At 42.8% G+C, this 25,703-nt stretch overlaps 1 protein-coding gene and 3 non-coding genes across 4 annotated transcripts in view; all 4 read right to left on the reverse strand.

Annotated features, from left to right (window-relative positions):
- The window catches only part of LOC131709378 (transcobalamin-1-like), a 317,542-nt gene that overhangs the window by 63,178 nt on the left and 228,661 nt on the right, over nucleotides 1-25,703 (reverse strand). The gene's annotated exons all lie outside the window — the stretch shown is intronic.
- trnat-cgu (transfer RNA threonine (anticodon CGU)) lies at nucleotides 16,652-16,723 on the reverse strand. Its single transcript has one exon. It is a non-coding gene; the product is annotated as a tRNA-Thr (tRNA).
- Nucleotides 18,962-19,033, reverse strand: trnat-cgu (transfer RNA threonine (anticodon CGU)). Its single transcript has one exon. It is a non-coding gene; the product is annotated as a tRNA-Thr (tRNA).
- trnaq-cug (transfer RNA glutamine (anticodon CUG)) lies at nucleotides 20,534-20,605 on the reverse strand. The gene has a single exon. It is a non-coding gene; the product is annotated as a tRNA-Gln (tRNA).

The raw sequence follows: 25,703 nt of genomic DNA on the forward strand, positions 1-25,703 counted from the left end.
TGTGTGTGTGTGTGTGTCAGTATCTCTCTGCGTGTGTGTGTGTGTGTGTGTGTCAGTATCTGTGTGTGTGTGCATCGCTGGGTTCGGGTGTCTATCACATGTCTGCAAACCTCAAGCCTAGAGGCCGTCCCAAACTGCACAGAACCGCGGAAATCTGAAGAGAATCTGTAATCTGCAGAGGGAGCATCTTACCTGTTTAGTATTTCAATGATAAAAATGGAAATCAAGTAAACATACTATCAAACTCTTTACAGGCGAAGCACTTCCAATGTAACATATCAGGCCTTTTTGTCAGTAAAATCTTTATACGCTGTCAAACAAAAACAAGACTTCTCATTGGGTCACGTTTTCAAACCCTCAACTCCAGCCTTTATGAACTCCTACTTCTTAAAAGGAGACACAGCGTCTGTCGATTTCACAAAACTAGAAGCGAGCAGCTGAGTTCATGTATTCCAGGTCACTTCAGCGGTCCGTTTGTGATAATTCCGATGACGATGTCGCTGAGGAAGATGGCGGCTCCCTGGAGGAGTGCGAATTCCCAGGAATTCACTCCTCCACAGATTCGGACCGTCTCTACTCCAGACCGACTGGTTAATTGCAATCCCAAAACACCACTTCCGAGAGACTTCCTTAAAAACAAAGTGCTTGATTACTTTCCCATAAACTGATTTCCTCGTCAATTTCAAAGATCGCAGGTTAACCAGGAACTTAATACTGTATCACATTCTGAATATGAATATAGCTGAGTTATTAATTGTACATAATACTTATAATACCAGATACACATTTAGCATTCAAAAGCAATGCATGTGATTTCTTTACCAGTCGTTCATTATTTTGTGTATCAGCCTCCACACAAAGCCGAGCGCAGTGCGATATACTGTAATGATGCTCCAGTCAGTCTGCCCGGACTGCACCTGAACCATCTTAAAAACACGAAGCCTCCAATAAGCTCATTTGTAAAAGTTAGTAAAGAATGGCGCTATATAATCTAAGGAAGCTGAATGTGAACTCCTAGCTGGAGCAACGAGAGAGGGAGAGAGGGGGCGGGGCAGAGAAGGAGGCGGAGACGCTGCTAGGCAACCGGCTCCTGAACATTCCACTCCGCTGAGCAGAGACCGTTAGGATTTAAAAATGCCAAAGTTCCGAGCGGCGTCAGGCGCTTCGTTTAATTAACACAGCGTTGCTGACATTTTAATTTTGAAGAGAACCATATTTTAAATACTCAAATAGCTCTGTATTAAAAACTACTTTACTTCAGTTCCATACAGTTTTACAACAAATAAAATAGGTATGTATTTATGAGAGGTATATTTGTTAGGATATTAAGAGTATACGAATGTGCTACAGTTTGGTGTATCATTTATTTATTTATTAAATGTTGTAGTATTTCTTTTTTTAATATTGTTCATCTGCCTGTGTAATCAAATCACAAATATTACTCATCAGTAATTCATACACAGACACGCTGTGGTAACTTCAAGAAGTTAAAATGTAAGAGTGTTAATTAAACAAAGCGCCTGACGCCGCTCGGAACTTTGGCATTTTTAAATCCTAACGGTCTCTGCTCAGCGGAGTGGAATGTTCAGGAGCCGGTTGCCTAGCAGCGTCTCCGCCTCCTTCTCTGCCCCGCCCCCTCTCTCCCTCTCTCGTTGCTCCAGCTAGGAGTTCACATTCAGCTTCCTTAGATTATATAGCGCCATTCTTTACTAACTTTTACAAATGAGCTTATTGGAGGCTTCGTGTTTTTAAGATGGTTCAGGTGCAGTCCGGGCAGACTGACTGGAGCATCATTACAGTATACCGCACTGCGCTCGGCTTTGTGTGGAGGCTGATACACAAAATAATGAACGACTGCTAAAGAAATCACATGGATTGCTTTTTAATGCTAAATATGTATCTGGTATTCTAAGTATTATCTACAATTAATAATTCAGCTATATTCATATTCAGAATGTGATACAGTATTAAGACAGGGTCCAGTATTAGAAATAAATAAACACGCTTTAAGAGAAACAGCAGTGATGTTTATTGACCATTCCCATCCATTCTCTATATGTTTCTACATTGTGGTTGCAATCCACAGGGTCAAGGGACTCAGTGATTTTAAATAAAAAAAATGGAGCCCACAATTAACCAATATAGAAAGGAAGGGGGGAGAAATGTATTGCCTGCGTGCAGCACCTTCCACTTTCCTCTATTAAATGTCATTTGCCATGTGTCTGCCCAGTTCTGAATGCTGTCGAGATCATTTTGAATGACCTTTGCTGCTGCAACAGTGTTTGCCACTCCTCCTATTTTTGTGTCGTCTACAAATTTAACAAGTTTGCTTACTATACCAGAATCTAAATCATTAATGTAGATTAGGAATAGCAGAGGACCTAATACTGATTCCAATGTGCATTATAAATATCATATTGGAGATACTGAAATTGAAGGAATCTATGAAAAAGACCTAGGAGTTTATGTTGACTCAGAAATGTCTTCATCTAGACAATGTGGGGAAGCTATAAAAAAAAGGCCAATAAGATGCTCGGATATATTGTGAGAAGTGTTGAATTTAAATCAAGGGAAGTAATGTTAAAACTTTACAATGCATTAGTAAGACCTCACCTAGAATATTGTGTTCAGTTCTGGTCACCTCGTTACAAAAAGGATATTGCTGCTCTAGAAAGAGTGCAAAGAAGAGCAACCAGAATTATCCCGGGTTTAAAAGGCATGTCGTATGCAGACAGGCTCAAAGAATTGAATCTATTCAGTCTTGAACAAAGAAGATTACGTGGTGATCTGATTCAAGCATTCAAAATCCTAAAAGGTATTGACAATGTCGACCCAGGGGACTTTTTCAACCTGAGAAAAGAAACAAGGACCAGGGGTCAGAAATGGAGATTAGATAAAGGGGCAATCAGAACAGAAAATAGGAGGCACTTTTTTACACAGAGAATTGTGAGGGTCTGGAACCAACTCCCCAGTAATGTTGTTGAAGCTGACACCCTGGGATCCTTCAAGAAGCTGCTTGATGAGATTCTGGCATCAATAAGCTACTAACAACCAAACGAGCAAGATGGACTGAATGGGGCTTCCTCTCGTTTGAAAACTTTCTTATGGAGACAGGCTGAACACAGCTCTCGATATTCCTTATACAATGCTGCCATCGTGTGGACATTTACTAGAACTGTTTGTTCTTATCTATCTATCTATCTATCTATCTCAGCTCAATTGCCCTTTGAAATGACTCGTATTCACCTTAACCCATGTGCAAAAATAGACATTTCAGATACATTCTTAAAATACAGCAAAAACAATATTTACAGGATAGCCAGGAGAGTACTGTGTGTATAAATAATAACGTTTTCTGTAATTGCTCTTATTTGAAATCATTCTCATGTATTTATCATGCTTACTGCCTGTTCTTACTGGACTCATATCAGCAAATAGTTACTATCAGGTTTAGCTGCTCTTAATCGAATTCGCTCTTATAATTTACTGTGTGCTTTATTATTTTGCTCTTACTTGAATTGATTTGATGGTACTTTCATATCTGCTCTTATCTGTATTATGATATTCTGTAATGTGATGTTTTATAATGTGATACTTTGTACTGTGATCATTTGTAACAATTGTAAGCAGCCCTGGATGTCTGCTAAGAAATATATAATAATAACAGTAACAATGTCATTGTGAATTTCACTACCTGTACTACCCATTGTAAACAGCAGAGGGCACCAGCAACCGCTTGTCACTGAGCTGTGCTCTGATAAAAAAAAAAAATAATAATTTTAATAAACCAACAGTTCTAATAAATGGCCACACGATGGCAGCATTGGATAAGGAATAGCGAGAGCTGCGTTCTGCTTTTAGTCTGATTTGCTCTTGTTTATAGTTTACTGTGTGCTTTATTATTTTGCTCTTACTTGAATTGATTTTATATTTTCATATCTGTATTATGATATTTTTTAATGTGATACTTTGTACTGAGAGAACTTGTAACAATTGCAAGTCACCCTGGATAACGGAATCTGGATAAGGAAGTCTGCTAAGAAATAAATACGACTGCTACACAACGGTCAAGGGTCAAGTCTGGAAACAGCAACCCTGATTGAACTGATGAGGATGAGGAGGATGATGAGGATGAGGAGGAGGATGATATACATGTACTGTATATATATATATTTTTTATCACATTTGATGTAAGAGTGTTTCAGGCTTTTGGTACAGATGGTAATTCTAAGTGATTTCGTTTTGCCGCTGCAACATGGTGAAAACAGCTAAACTCTTGGAGCTGTATAGAGACTCTCGGTCGTTTCAAACACGTTTTTCTAACTCCTCTCAATCCCACGACAAAAACATTGTCAATGTAGAAAAACACGTTCGAAAAACACAACAGCCGTTTAAAGGGGTGATATCAAACACAAAAGAACAAGTTAGGAGAAGCAATCAGGCCAATCTTGTCAAGCATCAAGCAAATAGGCACACTTGGAAAGGTGCTGGGGCCCAAGATTCACACAATTCTTGCTTCTAACTTGGCACCTTTTTTTGATCGCTTCGCTCCACTTTATCACTCCACTTGAAATGCTCTTTGTATGACTTGAAGTGACTGAGACACACACACACTGAGACACACACACTGAGACACACAGACACACTGAGATACACACACACACACACACACTGAGACACACATACACACACACACACTGAGACAGACACAGAGAAACACACACACACACTGAGCCACACACTCAAGCACTGAGACACACACACTGAGACATACACAGATACTGACACACACACACACACACACAGGTACTGACACACACACACACACTAACACTCGCACACACACGCAGGTACTGACACTCATACACACGCGCACACACACGTACTGACACACAGACACAGGTATTGACACACGCACACACACTTATGCTATGCACTTATGTTATGCTAATTGGTAAATATGCAAATTTCAACATTACAAGAGCCAATCAAATTTCGTGAAAGTTCAAAGCTGGTGGAGCTCATTTGCATACAAACTCCAGATTTAGATGCCAGTTAAATATTTAGCAAAATGTTAAATCTAGTTAAGAGAGATTTAAGTTTTATTTAAATATTTAGCTAACTGTTAAATCTTGTAAGTAGATTTCTAAATGATATCTGAATGCACACATTTATAAAAAGCTGTATTTATTTTCTCCTCATTTCTGGCAGCCCATACTAACGGCGCTCGGAACTTTGGCATTTTTAAATCCTAACGGTCTCTGCTCAGCGGAGTGGAATGTTCAGGAGCCGGTTGCCTAGCAGCGTCTCCGCCTCCTTCTCTGCCCCGCCCCCTCTCTCCCTCTCTCGTTGCTCCAGCTAGGAGTTCACATTCAGCTTCCTTAGATTATATAGCGCCATTCTTTACTAACTTTTACAAATGAGCTTATTGGAGGCTTCGTGTTTTTAAGATGGTTCAGGTGCAGTCCGGGCAGACTGACTGCAGCATCATTACAGTATACCGCACTGCGCTCGGCTTTGTGTGGAGGCTGATACACAAAATAATGAACGACTGCTAAAGAAATCACATGGATTGCTTTTTAATGGTAAATGTGTATCTGGTATTCCAAGTATTACCTACAATTAATAACTCAGCTATATTCATATTCAGAATGTGATACAGTATTAAGACAGGGTCCAGTATTAGAAATAAATAAACATGCTTTAAGAGAAACAGCAGTGATGTTTATTGCCCATTCCCATCCATTCTCTAGATGTTTCTACATTGTGGTTGCAATCCACAGGGACAAGGGACTCAGCGATGTTAAATAAAAAACTAGAGCCCACAATTAACCAATATAGAAAGGAAGGGGGGAGAAATGTATTGCCTGCGTGCAGCACCTTCCACTTTCCTCTATTAAATGTCATTTGCCATGTGTCTGCCCAGTTCTGAATGCTGTCGAGATCATTTTGAATGACCTTTGCTGCTGCAACAGTGTTTGCCACTCCTCCTGTTTGGAGCTGCAAACACAAGTCAAAAAGGAAGTTAGAAAGGCCAAGAGAGAGACAGAAATGAACATTGCTAAGGGGGCTAAAACCAATTCCAAAACGTTTTTCCAATATTATAACAGCAAGAGAAAATTCAAAGAGGAGGTTAAATGTCTAAGAGACACAAATGGCAAAATCATAGACAAAGAAAAAGAAAATTGCAAAGATATTAAATGATTACTTTTAACAAGTTTTTACAAAGGAGGACACAGACAACATGCGCCACATGTCAACCTGTTCCTATCCAATTTTAAAAAACTTTAGCATAACAGAGGCAGAAGTGTTAAAGGGACTAACTCCCCTGGGCCGGATGAGATCCTCCCAATTGTACTCAAAGAAATGAAAGAAGTCATTTACAAACCGCTAACCAAGATCATGCAACAGTCTCTTGACACAGGGGTTGTACCGACAGACTGGAAAATAGCAAACGTAATACCGATCCACAAAAACAGAGACAAAACCGAACCAGGTAACTACAGACCAATAAGCCTGACTTCTATTATATGTAAACTTATGGAAACTATAATAAGATCCAAAATGGAAAATTACCTTTATGGTAACAATATCCTGGGAGACAGTCAGCATGGTTTTAGGAAAGGGAGATCATGTCTAACAAACCTGCTTGACTTTTTTGAGGATGCAACATTGACAATGGATAATTGCAAAGCATACAACATGGTTTATTTAGATTTCCAGAAAGCTTTTGACAAAGTCCTGCATAAAAGATTAATTCTCAAACTGAACGCAGTAGGGATTCAAAGAAATGCATGCACATGGATTAGGGAGTGGTTAACATGTAGAAAACAGAAAGTACTGATTAGAGGAGAACCTCAAAATGGAGCGAGGTAACCAGTGGTGTACCACAGGGATCAGTATTAGGTCCTCTGCTATTCCTAATCTACATTAATGATTTAGGCTCTGATATAGTAAGCCAACTCATTAAATTTGTAGACGACACAAAAACAGGAGGAGTGGCAGACACTGTTGAAGCAGCAAAGGTCATTCAAAATGATCTAGACAGCATTCAGAACTGGGCAGACACATGGCAAATGCAATTTAATAGAGGAAAGTGTAAAGTATTGCATGCGGGCAATAAAAATGTGCATTATAAATATCATATGGGAGATACTGAAATTGAAGTAGGAATCTATGAAAAAGACCTAGGAGTTTATGTTGACTCAGAAATGTCTTCATCTAGACAATGTGGGGAAGCTATAAAAAAGGTTAACAAGATGCTTGGATATATTGTGAGAAGTGTTGAATTTAAATCAAGGGAAGTAATGTTAAAACTCTACAATGCATTAGTAAGACCTCACCTAGAATATTGTGTTCAGTTCTGGTCACCTCGTTACAAAAAGGATATTGCTGCTCTAGAAAGAGTGCAAAGAAGAGCAACCAGAATTATCCCGGGTTTAAAAGGCATGTCGTATGCAGACAGGCTAAAAGAATTGAATCTATTCAGTTTTGAACAAAGAAGACTACGCGGCGATCTGATTCAAACATTCACAACAAGGACCAGGGGTCACAAATGGAGATTAGATAAAGGGGCATTCAGAACAGAAAATAGGAGGTACTTTTTTACACAGAGAATTGTGAGGGTCTGGAACCAACTCCCCAGTAATGTTGTTGAAGCTGACACCCTGGGATCCTTCAAGAAGCTGCTTGATGAGATTCTGGGATCAATAAGCTACTAACAACCAAATGAGCAAGATGGGCTGAATGGCCTCCTCTTTAAACTTCTTATCTTATCTATTTTCAGATCAAAAAAGTCCCTTGGGTCAACTGAGGAGCAACACAAAATGCTGTGAAGCAAAGGATTACTAGGAGCAAGAGAAAACGCTGTGAGTACTGCAGTGTGGATAGCAGCATTCAAAAGGTAAACAGCATTTAAACTACTTTCTGTTTCTGTGAAGGGAAAGGAAAGTTTTCACCACTGAGTGAAACCTGCTTGCTCTAGTGAACTGGATGAGGAATAACCTAACAGTGACTGTTGTGAGGGTATGAGTACAGCCGAGTGAATTACAAGCTGCACTGTCCACCGTGACAATGGATTTAAAAAGTTGTTGGGTGAAGTACTGAATGAAATGCTCAGCCTGGGAAAAGTGTGATTTAAAATGTCCTGTGGTAGTCAAAACAAAAAAAATACGAGACAGTGTTTTAAATTACTGATGATAATACTGAGCAGGTGAAGAAACGCTGTGAATTTAAAGTAGTACCCGGGACTCTGAATATTTTGATAACCCTGTGCGTATGTTCAGCTAGGGCTGTACATGTAGGGAGCGAGTTGTGTGTGTCTGAACTCAAACAGATGCCTTAAAGTTACCGTGTTAAGGACTGTTTTATTATTTGGTTTTGAACAAACACATAGAAGCAAAGGTTTTTTAAGGATTGTTATTATATTTTGGAAGAAACCCACGGAAGCAAATGGGTTGCAAACTGGTTAGTAATTTGTGAACACACCAGGCTGGCTGTTAAAAAGCACCGCTCCAGGGACAGAGTGGTCAACAGTCAGTCACTCCTCCAGCAGGGGAAATTAAGGAACCTGTAAAAGCAGACAAAGGATTACAAATTGCTAATGCATTGAGGGTTGCCAAAACGAGGACACTGTCTATACTTACCTGTGGAGCTGCAACTGTGTCCACCAGAGGGCAACTGGGTATACCTACCTGTTTTCCTGCACTGTTCTGGGAACAGCGCCACCTGCTGGGCCTATTGGAGATCCCCTTGTAAATAAGGAAGCAATTTACCACAGTCTACCCCCACTCAGTAATTCAAGCACCAAGTGACCGTTTTTACCTGTATGAAGGATAGTTTCTGCAGGGCTAGATAGGAAAAAAGAAAACAGTTCAGTTAGAGCCCAGAGGGCAGGTTTTCTTTTGATTTATTTTGTTTTCGTTATTCATGTTAAATAATAAATAAACTTACCAGTTTTTATTCTACTGTTATCGTCCTGTGTGCTGTCTCCGATTATCAACTTGGCTACCACACCAAACAAATAGTTTATATATGGTGGTAGCTGTGAGATTGCCAAACTGAAGCAACACAACGCTACAGTACCCAAATCTACCAGTTCGGAGAGACATAAACCAAGCAGGGAAACATGACGGACACCGACGCACTTGTCCGTGTGCTAGTGAATGCTACGGCAGCACAACAAGACAGCACCCGGAAGATGCAAGAGCTACAACAGGCATCTATCCAAGTACAACAGGAGACCAACCATCCATACGAGACGTTACTCCAAGAAGCCAGAGAGGAGCGACTGGCCATTATGAGGAGCCTGGAGTGCGGAAACATCAAAACCTCTACCCACAGCAATATCCGGTCCACCCAGGTCCTAAATAACTGAGACGGATGACATTGAAGCATTTCTGCTCATGTTTGAGAGGACTGCCAGCCGAGAAGACTGGACCAGGGATGAGTGGGCAGGGATACTTGCTCCCTTCTTGACAGGAGACACGCAAAAAGCCTACCACGATCTACCACTGAGACGCAGAGGATTATGACAAGTTGAAGGCTGAGATCCTGGCCAAAGCCAGTGTGACTACAGCGGTGCAAGCCCAAAAGTATCATGCGTGGACCTTCAACCCATCGCTAGCCCCTCGCTCCCAGATGTTCGACCTCATCCATCTCACCCAACGCTGGCAGGGGCCAGTCATGAACAATGGATATCGTGTCGTCGAACTGACAGTGATGGATCGCTACATGAGGGCCATGCCGGGCCCTTTGAGGAAGTGGATCAGCCAGAATGACCCCTCCAATATAGACGACTTTGTGTCGTTAGTCGAGCGTCAACTCGCCGTAGACGACTTGGCTCGAGCTCCTCCGAGCAACCCTGGTCATTGGAGACCCAAGACCTTGCCGGAATTGAATAAGAGAGGGGTCGAAGAGCAGGCTAGACCTGTGAAGGGACAGTTTATAAACCGGGAACAGAGTACCTTTAGATACCGAGTGGGCCCGATAAACCACTCTCAGTACAAATGCTATAACTGTTTCGGAACGTTCGGAACCCATGCAGTGTGACATAGGGACGAGTTCCTTTTGTGGCAGCATAGTCGTAGCCGGGGTAGCGGAGGGAATCTATGAAAAAGACCTAGGAGTTTATGTTGACTCAGAAATGTCTTCATCTAGACAATGTGGGGAAGCTATAAACAAGGCCAACAAGATGCTCGGATATATTGTGAGAAGTGTTGAATTTAAATCAAGGGAAGTAATGTTAAAACTTTACAATGCATTAGTAAGACCTCACCTAGAATATTGTGTTCAGTTCTGGTCACCTCGTTACAAAAAGGATATTGCTGCTCGAGAAAGAGTGCAAAGAAGAGCAACCAGAATTATCCCGGGTTTAAAAGGCATGTCGTATGCAGACAGGCTAAAAGAATTGAATCTATTCAGTCTTGAACAAAGAAGACTACGCGGCGATCTGATTCAAACATTCAAAATCCTAAAAGGTATTGACAATGTCGACCCAGGGGACTTTTTCAACCTGAAAAAAGAAACAAGGACCAGGGGTCACAAATGGAGATTAGATAAAGGGGCATTCAGAACAGAAAATAGGAGGCACTTTTTTACACAGAGAATTGTGAGGGTCTGGAACCAACTCCACACACACACTGAGACACACACACACTGAGACTGCAACAGACAAACACACACACAGGTACTGACACGCACACACACACACACCGAGACACACTGAGACACACACACACACTGGTACTGACACACAAACAAATACTGACACACACACAGGTACTGACACACACACAGGTACTGACACACACACACTGAGACACCGAGACACACACTGACACAAACACAACCACACACTGAGACACAAACACACACACACACTGACACACACACACAGGTACTGACACACACACACACACTGAGACACCGAGACACACACTGACACAAACACAACCACACACTGAGACACAAACACACCGAGAAACACACACAGACACACACACAAGTACTGACACGCACACACACAGGTACTGACACACACACACACACACACACACACACACACACATACACACACACATACACACTGACACACACACACACACTGACAAACACTGACACACACACACACTGACACACACACAGACACACACAGACACACAAACACACACAGACACACAGACAGACACACACACACACACACACACACACTGATCCACACGTACACAATCACAAACACACATACACACACACGCAGACGCGCACACACTGACACACACACAAACACACGCACGCACGCATGCACGCACGCACGCACACACGCACACACACACAGACACACACACACACACACTCACAGACAAAGACACACACACACACACACACACTGAGACACACACACACTGACACGCACACACACACACTGACACACACACACACACACTGACACACACACACACACACACACACAGACAGGCAGACACACACAGACAGTGAGACACTGAGACACAAACACACACACAAGCACATACACTGAGAGACACACTGACCCACACGCACACAATCACACACACACACGCACGCACGCAGACGCGCACACACTGACACTCACACAAACACACGCACGCACGCACACACACAGACACTCACACACTCACCCCCCCCCACACACACACACACACACAAAGATACACACACTCAGCCCCCACACACAGACTGACACACACACACAGACACACATTGACACACACACACACACTGACACCTACACAGACACACACTGACACACACACAGACACACACAGTGACACACACACACTGACACACAAACAGACACACACTGACACACACAAACACACACTGACACACACACTGACACACACACACACACTGACACACACACTGACACACACACACAGACACACACAGAGAGACACGCGCGCGCACACACACTGACACACACGCACACACTGACACACACACTGACACACACACTGACACACAAACAGACACACACTGACACACAAACACACACTGACACACGCGCACTGACACACACACACACACTGACAAACACACACTGAGACATACACACACACTGACACACGCACACACATACACACAGACACACACACACACACTGACACACACAGAGACAGGCAGACACACACACAATGATAAACACACACACACACTGACACACACACACACACACACACACACACACACACACACTCACTGACACACAGACTGACACACACACTGACACACAAACAGACACACACACACTGACACACAAACAGACACACACTGACACACAAACACACACTGACACACGCGCACTGACACACACACACACACTGACAAACACACACACACACACACACACACACACTGACACACGCACACACATACACACAGACACACACACACACACACTGACACACACAGAGACAGGCAGACACACACACACTGATAAACACACACACACACACACACACTGATCCACACGTACACAATCACAAACACACATACACACACACGCAGACGCGCACACACTGACACACACACAAACACACGCACGCACGTATGCACGCACGCACACACACACGCACACACACACAGACACACACACACACACACTCACAGACAAAGACACACACACACACACACACACTGAGACACACACACACTGACACGCACACACACACACTGACACACACACACACACACTGACACACACACACACACACACACACAGACAGGCAGACACACACAGACAGTGAGACACTGAGACACAAACACACACACAAGCACATACACTGAGAGACACACTGACCCACACGCACACAATCACACACACACACGCACGCACGCAGACGCGCACACACTGACACTCACACAAACACACGCACGCACGCACACACACAGACACTCACACACTCACCCCCCCCCACACACACACACACACACAAAGATACACACACTCAGCCCCCACACACAGACTGACACACACACACAGACACACATTGACACACACACACACACTGACACCTACACAGACACACACTGACACACACACAGACACACACAGTGACACACACACACTGACACACAAACAGACACACACTGACACACACAAACACACACTGACACACACACTGACACACACACACACACTGACACACACACTGACACACACACACAGACACACACAGAGAGACACGCGCGCGCACACACACTGACACACACGCACACACTGACACACACACTGACACACACACTGACACACAAACAGACACACACTGACACACAAACACACACTGACACACGCGCACTGACACACACACACACACTGACAAACACACACTGAGACATACACACACACTGACACACGCACACACATACACACAGACACACACACACACACTGACACACACAGAGACAGGCAGACACACACACACTGATAAACACACACACACACTGACACACACACACACACACACACACACACACACACACTCACTGACACACAGACTGACACACACACACTGACACACACACTGACACACAAACAGACACACACACACTGACACACAAACAGACACACACTGACACACAAACACACACTGACACACGCGCACTGACACACACACACACTGACAAACACACACACACACACACACACACACACTGACACACGCACACACATACACACAGACACACACACACACACACTGACACACACAGAGACAGGCAGACACACACACACTGATAAACACACACACACACTGACACACACAGACACACACACACACACACAGACACACACACACACACACTCACTGACACACAGACTGACACACACACACTGACACACACACACACACACTGACACACACACAGAGACACACTTTGACACGCACACACTGACACATACACAGACACACTGACACATACACAGACACACACTGACACACACACACAGACACACACACTGACACACAAACAGACACACACTGACACACACAAACACACACTGACACACACACTGACACACACACGCACACACACACACTGACACACACACTGACACCCACACACACTGACACACACACACAGACTCTCTCTCTCACACACACACAGACACACACACACACACACACACTGACACACACACACACTGAGACACACACACACACTGACACACACACACACACAGACACACACACACAGACACACACAGACAGACACACGCGCACACACACTGACAAATACACACACACACACAAACAGACACACACACACAGACAGTGAGACACTGAGAAACAAACACACACAGACACACATACACACTGAGACACACACACTGAGAAACACACACACACACACACACAAAGACAGACACACACTCACTGTCTCTCACACACACACACACAGACACACACAAACACACACACACACACACACACACTGACACACACAGACACACACAAACACACACACACACACACACACTGACACATACACAGACACACACTGACACACACACTGACACACAAACAGACACACACTGACACACGCGCACTGACACACACACACACTGACACACACACACTGAGACATACACACACACACACACGCACACACATACACACAGACACACACACACACACTGAGACACACACACACAGGTACAATTATGTTATGCTAATTGTTAAATATTCAGATTTAGCGGCCAGTTAAATATTTAACTAAATGTTAAATCTACCTAAGAGATTTAAGATTTATTTAAATATTTAGCTAAATGTTAAATCTAGCTAAGAGATTTCAGATTTATTTAAATATTTAGCTAACTGTTAAATCTTGTAACTAGATTTCTAAATGATATCTGAATGCACACATTTATAAAAAGCTGTATTTATTTTCTCCTCATTTCTGGCAGCCCATACTAACGCCGCTCGGAACTTTGGCATTTTTAAATCCTAACGGTCTCTGCTCAGCGGAGTGGAATGTTCAGGAGCCGGTTGCCTAGCAGCGTCTCCGCCTCCTTCTCTGCCCCGCCCCCTCTCTCCCTCTCTCGTTGCTCCAGCTAGGAGTTCACATTCAGCTTCCTTAGATTATATAGCGCCATTCTTTACTAACTTTTACAAATGAGCTTATTGGAGGCTTCGTGTTTTTAAGATGGTTCAGGTGCAGTCCGGGCAGACTGACTGCAGCATCATTACAGTATACCGCACTGCGCTCGGCTTTGTGTGGAGGCTGATACACAAAATAATGAACGACTGGTAAAGAAATCACATGGATTGCTTTTTAATGGTAAATATGTATCTGGTATTCCAAGTATTATGTACAATTAATAACTCAGCTATATTCATATTCAGAATGTGATAGAGTATTAAGACAGGGTCCAGTATTATAAATAAATAAACACGCTTTAAGAGAAACAGCAGTGATGTTTATTGCCCATTCCCATCCATTCTCTAGATGTTTCTACATTGTGGTTGCAATCCACAGGGACAAGGGACTCAGTGATGTTAAATAAAAAAAAACTAGAGCACACAATTACCCAATATAGAAAGGAAGGGGGGAGAAATGTATTGCCTGCGTGCAGCACCTTCCACTTTCCTCTATTAAATGTCATTTGCCATGTGTCTGCCCAGTTCTGAATGCTCTCGAGATCATTTTGAATGACCTTTGCTGCTGCAACAGTGTTTGCCACGCCTCCTATTTTTGTGTCACTTGTTATTGATTTATTTATATAAATGTGTGTTTTGTTGTTCAGCTCTTTATTATTATTTCTCATCTCGAGTGTGGTTTGATGGATTTGCTTCACTGGACCCCCCTAAACTACTTTCTATCTTTCCTCTATGGAACTATACGAGCGAAACTCCGATTGGCTGAAGGACTGTCTAATAAAATCTTGTAAAGATTATTTTTGGTATATGATTGCTTGGTTTCTCCTGGATAAAAGAGTTTATGTGGGAACCAACCACTCAACGTCCTTGTCCTCAATAAACACAAGGTGGCGTAGTCAAATTATTAACATAAATGTAGCTATATGTATATAAAGACCTGCTACACAAGAAACCAACCGTTTGCTAAACTATTTAAGGACCAAGCGTTTTTTTTGGCTGTATTTGACTCTCTTCCTATAACAATGTTTGTTACAGTCACATCTTGGAATGGGTGTCCTTGTTTTCAGGACACTCTGGGGAACGTTATAGCTTCTCTTAAATAATCTGTCAAAGCCGTCTGGCAAGGCAAGCTGTGGCTTTCAATTTGGAATTTCAGTATGATGTGGTGTTGACACAATCCCGGTCCTTAAAGGGTTAAGAGCCAAACACACTGACCAATTGCACCACAGGAATTTTCTGCGGGATACGAGGTAAAAAATCACGCGCCTTGACAGGTTGCATTCCTGAAACTGACAGCTCGGCACCGTTGTGGTTGTGCTTGATAGGAAATGGTGTTGTTGGAGTCGGGGTGTAGCTCAGCGGTAGAGCATTTGACTGCTGATCAAGAGATCCCAGGTTCAAATCTGCATACCCCCATTTTTATTTAAATAAAAATACAAGTTGCATTATATAATTTTTCTTTTCAGCTGCAAAGGTACAAACAAGTAACACATAGTGTTTTAAAGACAGCAACAAGGTACGGACGAGGATTGAACCCGTGATCTTCGGTTTACGAGACCGACACCTTACCACTTGGCCACCGCACCCTTCATAACTGCAAATGAAATCGGAGGCTTGGACTCTATTGAGAAGGCTGCCCGGAAAGACAATCTGCCTGGAAACCAACCTTACGGTTAACAGCTGAATGCCAAGGATGGGCAAAATAGTCTCGGAAACTCTTTAAATAGAAAACATTGGTCTCCATATTTATTTAAAATACAAATAGAAAATAGGTTGCCAGACATGTATTTTAAATAGAAATTAGTAAATACTATTTTGCAAATAGTATTTTTTTAAAACACTTGACACCCTCTACCGGCTGTAGTATACACCCATTTTTTATTTATTGTTTTCATAATAATGAACTGAAAGTTTCAGTACTGCCTCAGTCCACAAGCCTGTCAGTAACCGTATTTTGATCCAAAAGAACTGGTACTTCTATAGCAATAATTACAGTAGTTTTATGCTGTCTTTGAAAATGAATTAATTTGGAGTTAAGAATCGTACATCTTTTACCAGAAACATTTAGTTTTACATTAAATGGATTTCATATTAGAGTGAAGCTATGGTCGCATTGCTGAGTAAGGAATGACCATAAAACAAGGCACATGCTAATTCTGAGGACACACTCGTTTTAGGTGTTAACCCTGTTATTTGCAGCAGCAGCGATGCAATTTTAAAGCTTTTCACCATTTTTCAACTTTTTATTTACTTAAAACAAAAATGCAGTTTCTGCTCAATTTGTAATAAAGCAGTACTTGTTATATGATCCTGATAGTAATCGTAATATAATCAGAGCCTTCTGAGGACACAGACGCCGTTACCCACAGTGACTTACAATCATAAACAAAAACACATTTCAAAAATCACAGTTCAAGTATTCATACATATAAGAGCAAGATAAAACACAATGACTTCAGTTCTAAAAAGTACAAGTATATGACAAAATACGATTCAGTAATCAGAGCAGATAACAGTGTCAGTGATAGTTACATCAGGATATGATCAAATGCAAAATACTGGAGATTGAATAACACTTGTGGCAGATTACAGCTGTCTCCTTTCTCTAACTAAGCGTTCAATCTCCTGCTGCCGTCTAGACTTTCCAGGAATAGTTTGTACTTTTTCCTTCCTTTTTTCAACTCCAAACCTCTCACTTCCATATGCGTAGATAATGTCCCTAAATTTATCCAGCTTCTTTTCAACTGTTCCACTTAACCTTTCCAATGCAAAGCACAGATCTGTGTTTACTGTGTCCCACGCAGTTTTCTCACAAGCTCTTGGCCATTTAACTCCAGGCTTGTTCCAGTTGAGGTTCTTTTCTCTCTTATGCTGGTTTGTCTGACCGGGTTCACAAGGATCATTAGGTTCATCACTAACTGTGTCCATGCAAGTCCTCCTCATGTCTATATATATATATATATATATATATATATATAATCTACTAGACAATTGTTAGACTGTAAAGTGGAGGTGGCATTGTCATATGGTTTACATTATTGTTAATGTGCTTGAGATTTTTAAAATAAGTATTACTAATAAAAACTTGTAAAGATTATTTTTGGTATATGATTGCTTGGTTTCTCCTGGATAAAAGCGTTTGTGTGGGAACCAACCACTCGACGTCCTTGTCCTCAATAAACACAAGGTGCCCTAGTCAAATTATTAACATAAATGTAGCTATATGTATATAAAGACCTGCTACACAAGCAACCAACCGTTTGCTAAACTATTTAAGGACCAAGCGGTTTTTTGGCTGTATTTGACTCTTTTCCTATAACAATGCACAAAAAATCAATTTGTTACAGTCTCATCTTGGAATGGGTGTCCTTGTTTTCAGGACACTCTGGGGAACGTTATAGCTTCTCTTAAATAATCTGTCAAAGCCGTCTGGCAAGGCAAGCTGTGGCTTTCAATTTGGAATTTCAGTATGATGTGGTGTTGACAAGATCTCGGTCCTTAAAGGGTTAAGAGCCAAACACACTGACCAATTGCACCACAGGAATTTTCTGCGGGATACGAGGTAAAAAATCACCAGCCTTGACAGGTTGCATTCCTGAAACTGACAGCTCGGCACCGTTGGTTGTGCTTGATAGGAAATGGTGTTGTTGGAGTCGGGGTATAGCTCAGCGGTAGAGCATTTGACTGCTGATCAAGAGATCCCCGGTTCAAATCCGAATACTCCACTTTTTATTTAAATTAAAATACAAGTTGCATTTTATCATTTTTCTTTTCAGCTGCAAAGGTACAAACAAGTAACAAATAGTGTTTTAAAGACAGCAACAAGGTACGGACGGGGATTGAACCCGTGATCTTCGGTTTACGAGACCGACGCCTTACCACTTGGCCACCGCACCCTTCATGACTGCAAATGAAATCGGAGGCTTGGACTCTATTGAGAAGGCTGCCCAGAGGCAATCTGCCTGGAAACCAACCTTACAGTTAACAGCTGAATGCCAAGGATGGGCAAAATAGTCTCGGAAACACTCTAAATAGAAAACATTGGTCTCCATATTTATTTAAAATACACATAGAAAATAGGTTGCCAGACATGTATTTTAAATAGAAATTAGTAAATACTATTTTGCAAATAGTATTTTTTTAAAAACACTTGACACCCTCTACCGGCTGTAGTATACACCCATTTTTTATTTATTGTTTTCATAATAATGAACTGAAAGTTTCAGTACTGCCTCAGTCAACAAGCCTGTCAGTAACTGTATTTTGATCCAAAAGAACTGGTACTTCTATAGCAATAATTACAGTAGTTTTAGGCTGTCTCTGAAAATGAATTAATTTGGAGTTAAGAATCGTACATCTTTTACCAGAAACATTTTGTTTTACATTAAATGGATTTCATATTAGAGTGACGCTATGGTCGCATTGCTGAGTAAGGAATGACCATGAAACAAGGCACATGCTAATTCTGAGGACACACTCGTTTTAGGTGTTAACCCTGTTATTTGCAGCAGCAGTGATGCAATTTTAAAGCTTTTCACCATTTTTCTACTTTTTTTTTCCTTAATACAAAAATGCAGTTTCTGCTCAATTTGTAATAAAGCAGTACTTGTTATATGATCCTGACAGTAATCGTAATATAATCAGAGCCTTCTGAGGACACAGACGCCGTTACCCACAGTGACTTACAATCATAAACAAAAATACATTTCAAGAATCACTGTACAAGTATTCATACATATAAGAGCAAGAGAAAATACAATGACTTCATTTCTAAAAAGTACAAGTATATGACAAAATACGATTCAATAATCAGAGCAGATAACAGTGTCAGTGATAGTTACATCAGGATAGGATTAAATGCAAAATACTACAGATTGAATAACACTTGCGGCAGATTACAGTGCAGTAAATGCAGTAAAATAGGGAGCAGATCACAGCAAGTAAAGCACATTGAGGAAGAGTGATAAAGTGTCCACAGGGAAAATAGGAGTTGTACAGGTTCTGTCTGAAGAGGGGAGTCTTGAGGAGGTGCTGGAAGGTGGTCAGGGACTGGGAAGTCCTGACATACAGGAGGCCGCACACCCTTCGTCTTTCTGGAGCTCCGCCACGATCTGAAATAACAAATGGATACGTCATGTGAATATGCTGTATAACTAAACAGCGATGGTTCCCTCTTTCACTAGCACACTGAGAGTCTCTGTAAGTCACCTTGGATAAAGGAGTCTGCTAAATAAACAAATAATAATCATAATAATAAATAATGAAACACAGACGTTTTAGGTGTTAGCCCTAATATTTGCAGCTTTTGTAAAAATAATTTTACTGTGCAAGAGGGGTCGCTGGAAATTGTCAAATTGACAATATTTTCCTTTTAAAATGAAGTATAACCCTCAGTTAGGTCCCCCCGAGATTTGAACTCGGATCGCTGGATTCAGAGTCCAGAGTGCTAACCATTACACCATGGAACCGACGGTGATGTCCTGTGGAGCGCCTGGCAGGTCTCTCCTGCTGCTCCAAAGTGTCGAATGTTCCCGCTGGTGACCCATGAAGCGCTTTCTTGGTAAAAGAATATGACTTGTATTCACATTACATTGTGTCTGTGTGGTGTGCGTGGCGCATCCCTCCCCTCTCCCACTCTCCTACTTAACCTGTTGATTACGAAGTAGTGATACTTAACTTGATTGCTGCCATTGTGTTTTTTTGGAGGGGCTGTTTCTTGGTAACACAGTATGCTAATGAGCTAACAATACACACCCTGAGTGCTGCTGTTATTTGAACATGTTTCTAATGAGTTATTGATACTCAACTTGAATACTGCTATTGTTTACAACGCTGCTAACCGTGTATTGCTGCTTACCTTTTGTGACCTATCATTCCTCTCTTTCTCTCTCTTGTTCCCCTCTTTCTCTCTTGTTCCCCTCTTTCTCTCTCGTTCCCCTCTTTCTCTCTTGTTCCCCTCTTTCTCTATCACTCTCCTCTTTGTCTCTCGTTCCCCTCTTTCTCTATCACTCTCCCCTTTCTGTCTCGTTCTGCTCTTTCTCTATCACTTCCCTCTTTCTCCCTCGTTCCCCTTTCTCTCTCGTTCCTCTCTTTCTCTCTCGTTCCCCTCTTTCTCTCTCGTTCCTCTCTTTCTCTCTCATTCCCCTCTTTCTCTCTCATTCCTCTCTTTCTCTCTCATTCCCCTCTCTCTATCACTCCCCTCTTTCTCTCTCGTTCCTCTCTTTCTCTCTCGTTCCTCTCTTTTTCTCTCGTTCCCCTCTTTCTCGATCACTCCCCTCTTTCTCTCTCATTCCCCTTTTTCTCTCTCATTCCTCACTTTCTCTATCACTCCCCTCTTTCTCTCTCGTTCCTCTCTTTCTCTCTCATTCCCCTCTTTCTCTCTCGTTCCTCTCTTTTTCTCTCGTTCCCCTCTTTCTCGATCACTCCCCTCTTTCTCTCTCATTCCCCTTTTTCTCTCTCATTCCTCACTTTCTCTATCACTCTCCTCTTTCTCTCTCGTTCCTCTCTTTCTCTCACTCCCCTCTTTCTCTCTCGTTCCTCTCTTTCTCTCTCATTCCCCTCTTTCTCTCTCATTCCTCTCTTTCTCTCTCATTCCCCTCTCTCTCTATCACTCCCCTCTTTCTCTCTCGTTCCTCTCTTTCTCTCTCATTCCCCTCTTTCTCTCTCGTTCCTCTCTTTTTCTCTCGTTCCCCTTTTTCTCTCGTTCCCCTCTTTCTCGATCACTCCCCTCTTTCTCTCTCATTCCCCTCTTTCTCTCTCGTTCCCCTCTTTCTCTCTCTTCCCCCTCTTTCTCTCTCGTCCCCCTCTTTCTCTCTCATTCCTCTCTTTCTCTATCACTCCCCTCTTTCTCTCTCGTTCCTCTCTTTCTCTCTCATTCCCCTCTTTCTCTCTCGTTCCTCTCTTTTTCTCTCGTTCCCCTCTTTCTCTCGTTCCCCTCTTTCTCTCTCGATCCTCTCTTTTTCTCTCGTTCCCCTCTTTCTCTCTCATTCCCCTCTTTCTCTCTCGTTCCTCTCTTTCTCTCTCATTCCCCTCTTTCTCTCTCGTCCCCCTCTTTCTCTCTCATTCCACTCTTTCTCTCACGTTCCCCTCTTTTTCAATCACTCCCCTCTTTCTCTCTCGTTCCTCTCTTTCTCTCTCGTTCCCCTCTTTCTCTCTCGTTCCCCTCTTTCTCTCTCGTTCCTCTCTTTTTCTCTCGTTCCCCTCTTTCTCGATCACTCCCCTCTTTCTCTCTCATTCCCCTTTTTCTCTCTCATTCCTCACTTTCTCTATCACTCCCCTCTTTCTCTCTCGTTCCTCTCTTTCTCTCTCATTCCCCTCTTTCTCTCTCGTTCCTCTCTTTTTCTCTCGTTCCCCTCTTTCTCGATCACTCCCCTCTTTCTCTCTCATTCCCCTTTTTCTCTCTCATTCCTCACTTTCTCTATCACTCTCCTCTTTCTCTCTCGTTCCTCTCTTTCTCTCACTCCCCTCTTTCTCTCTCGTTCCTCTCTTTCTCTCTCATTCCCCTCTTTCTCTCTCATTCCTCTCTTTCTCTCTCATTCCCCTCTCTCTCTATCACTCCCCTCTTTCTCTCTCGTTCCTCTCTTTCTCTCTCGTTCCCCTCTTTCTCTCTCGTTCCTCTCTTTTTCTCTCGTTCCCCTTTTTCTCTCGTTCCCCTCTTTCTCGATCACTCCCCTCTTTCTCTCTCATTCCCCTCTTTCTCTCTCGTTCCCCTCTTTCTCTCTCTTCCCCCTCTTTCTCTCTCGTCCCCCTCTTTCTCTCTCATTCCTCTCTTTCTCTATCACTCCCCTCTTTCTCTCTCGTTCCTCTCTTTCTCTCTCATTCCCCTCTTTCTCTCTCGTTCCTCTCTTTTTCTCTCGTTCCCCTCTTTCTCTCGTTCCCCTCTTTCTCTCTCAATCCTCTCTTTTTCTCTCGTTCCCCTCTTTCTCTCTCATTCCCCTCTTTCTCTCTCGTTCCTCTCTTTCTCTCTCATTCCCCTCTTTCTCTCTCGTCCCCCTCTTTCTCTCTCATTCCACTCTTTCTCTCACGTTCCCCTCTTTTTCAATCACTCCCCTCTTTCTCTCTCGTTCCTCTCTTTCTCTCTCGTTCCCCTCTTTCTCTCTCGTTCCCCTCTTTCTCTCTCGTTCCTCTCTTTTTCTATCGCTCCCCTCTTTCTCTCTCATTCCCCTCTTTCTCTCTCGTTCCCCTTTTTCTCTGTCATTCCCCTCTCTCTCTATCACTCCCCTCTTTCTCTCTCGTTCCTCTCTTTCGTTCTCATTCCTCTCTTTTCTCTCATTCCTCTCTTTTTCTCTCGTTCCCCTCTTTCTCGATCACTCCTCTCTTTCTCTCTCGTTCCTCTCTTTCTCTCTCATTCCCCTCTTTCTCTCTCGTTCCTCTCTTTCTCTCGTTCCCCTCTTTCTCTCTCGTCCCCCTCTTTCTCTCTCATTCCTCTCTTTCTCTATCACTCCCCTCTTTCACTCTCATTCCCCTCTTTCTCTCTCATTCCTCTCTTTCTTTCTCGTTCCCCTCTTTCTTTCTCGTTCCCCTCTTTCTCTCTCGTTCCTCTCTTTCTCTCTCATTCCCCTATTTCTCTCTCATTCCTCTCTTTCTCTCTCGTTCCCCTCTTTCTCTCTCATTCCCCTCTTTCTCTCTCATCCCCCTCTTTCTCTCTCGCTCCCCTCTTTCTCTCTCGTTCATCTCTTTCGTTCTCATTCCTCTCTAATCTCTCATTCCTCTCTTTTTCTCTCGTTCCCCTCTTTCTCGATCACTCCTCTCTTTCTCTCTCGTTCGTCTCTTTCTCTCTCGTTCCTCTCTTTTTCTCTCGTTCCCCTTTTTCTCTCGTTCCCCTCTTTCTCGATCACTCCCCTCTTTCTCTCTCATTCCCCTCTTTCTCTCTCGTTCCCCTCTTTCTCTCTCGTCCCCCTCTTTCTCTCTCATTCCTCTCTTTCTCTATCACTCCCCTCTTTCTCTCTCGTTCCTCTCTTTCTCTCTCATTCCCCTCTTTCTCTCTCGTTCCTCTCTTTCTCTATCACTCCCCTCTTTCTCTCTCGTCCCCCTCTTTCTCTCTCATTCCTCTCTTTCTCTATCACTCCCCTCTTTCACTCTCATTCCCCTCTTTCTTTCTCGTTCCCCTCTTTCTCTCTCATTCCCCTCTTTCTCTCTCATTCCTCTCTTTCTCTCTCGTTCCCCTCTTTCTCTCTCATTCCCCTCTTTCTCTCTCATCCCCCTCTTTCTCTCTCGCTCCCCTCTTTCTCTCTCGTTCCTCTCTTTCGTTCTCATTCCTCTCTTTTCTCTCATTCCTCTCTTTCTCTCTCGTTCCCCTCTTTCTCTCTCATTCCCCTCTTTCTCTCTCATTCCTCTCTTTCTCTATCACTCCCCTCTTTCACTCTCATTCCCCTCTTTCTTTCTCGTTCCCCTCTTTCTTTCTCGTTCCCCTCTTTCTCTCTCATTCCCCTCTTTCTCTCTCATTCCTCTCTTTCTCTCTCGTTCCCCTCTTTCTCTCTCATTCCCCTCTTTCTCTCTCATCCCCCTCTTTCTCTCTCGCTCCCCTCTTTCTCTCGTTCCTCTCTTTTGTTCTCATTCCTCTCTTTTCTCTCATTCCTCTCTTTTTCTCTTGTTCCCCTCTTTCTCGATCACTCCTCTCTTTCTCTCTCGTTCCCCTCTTTCTCTCTCGTTCCTCTCTTTCTCTCTCATTCCCGTCTCTCTCTATCACTCCCCTCTTTCTATCTCGATCCTCTCTTTCTCTCTCGTTCGTCTCTTTCTATCTCGTTCCCCTCTTTCTCTCTCGTCTCTCTGTCAAATTCAATTCAAATTCAAAAATGCTTTATTGGCATGACGAGAGCGCTCAGGTATTGCCAAAGCTTTTATAATACAAAACAGAAATAATAAAACGGAAATACAATTACAGAACATAACAAACACAAAAAAACAACATTGTTCCCTTCCCTTTGAACGATATAACTACCTCCCTCCCTCCCTCCTCATCACCCGTACCCCCTGGTCATGTATGCAGGGTGTCACACACTGTCCCTCAGGTTGTGGCAGGCAGACACATACTGTGCTGCTAGATTTGCAGTTCGCTCCTCCTCTCCTAGAAGGATGGGGATTTTACTCGAATTGGAGAGGAGGTTAAACTCTGCCATTTGTTTTTTGAATTGGGGGATATATCTCTCCCGTATCTCTGTGTATTTTGGGCAGGACAACAGGAAGTGCATTTCTGTCTCTACCTCTCCCATATCACAGTGACCGCACAGCCTTTTTTCTTTGGCAATCCAGGTTTTTTTGTGCCGGCCAGTTTCGATGGCCAGGCTGTGGTCACTGAGTCTGTACTTGGTCAGGATCTGTCTATGTTTTGTGTTTTTGACCCTGACCAGATATTCTGCCAGGGTAAATTCTTTTTTTAGGGCCAGATAGCATTGTAATTTATTGTGTGATTCAATTTCGTTATTCCAATGTACTTTATAATTGTTTTCCAGTTTTAGATTAATTTGTTTCATTTTTTGTGCTGGGAGTTTTTTGTTGGTGGTGTTCTGAAGCTCGCTGGTATTAATTTGACTTATTTGGCTGAGCTTCAGTACCATTCTACTGAGG

Source organism: Acipenser ruthenus, chromosome 43, assembly GCF_902713425.1.
Source record: "Acipenser ruthenus chromosome 43, fAciRut3.2 maternal haplotype, whole genome shotgun sequence".
NCBI classification, from domain to species: domain Eukaryota; kingdom Metazoa; phylum Chordata; class Actinopteri; order Acipenseriformes; family Acipenseridae; genus Acipenser; species Acipenser ruthenus.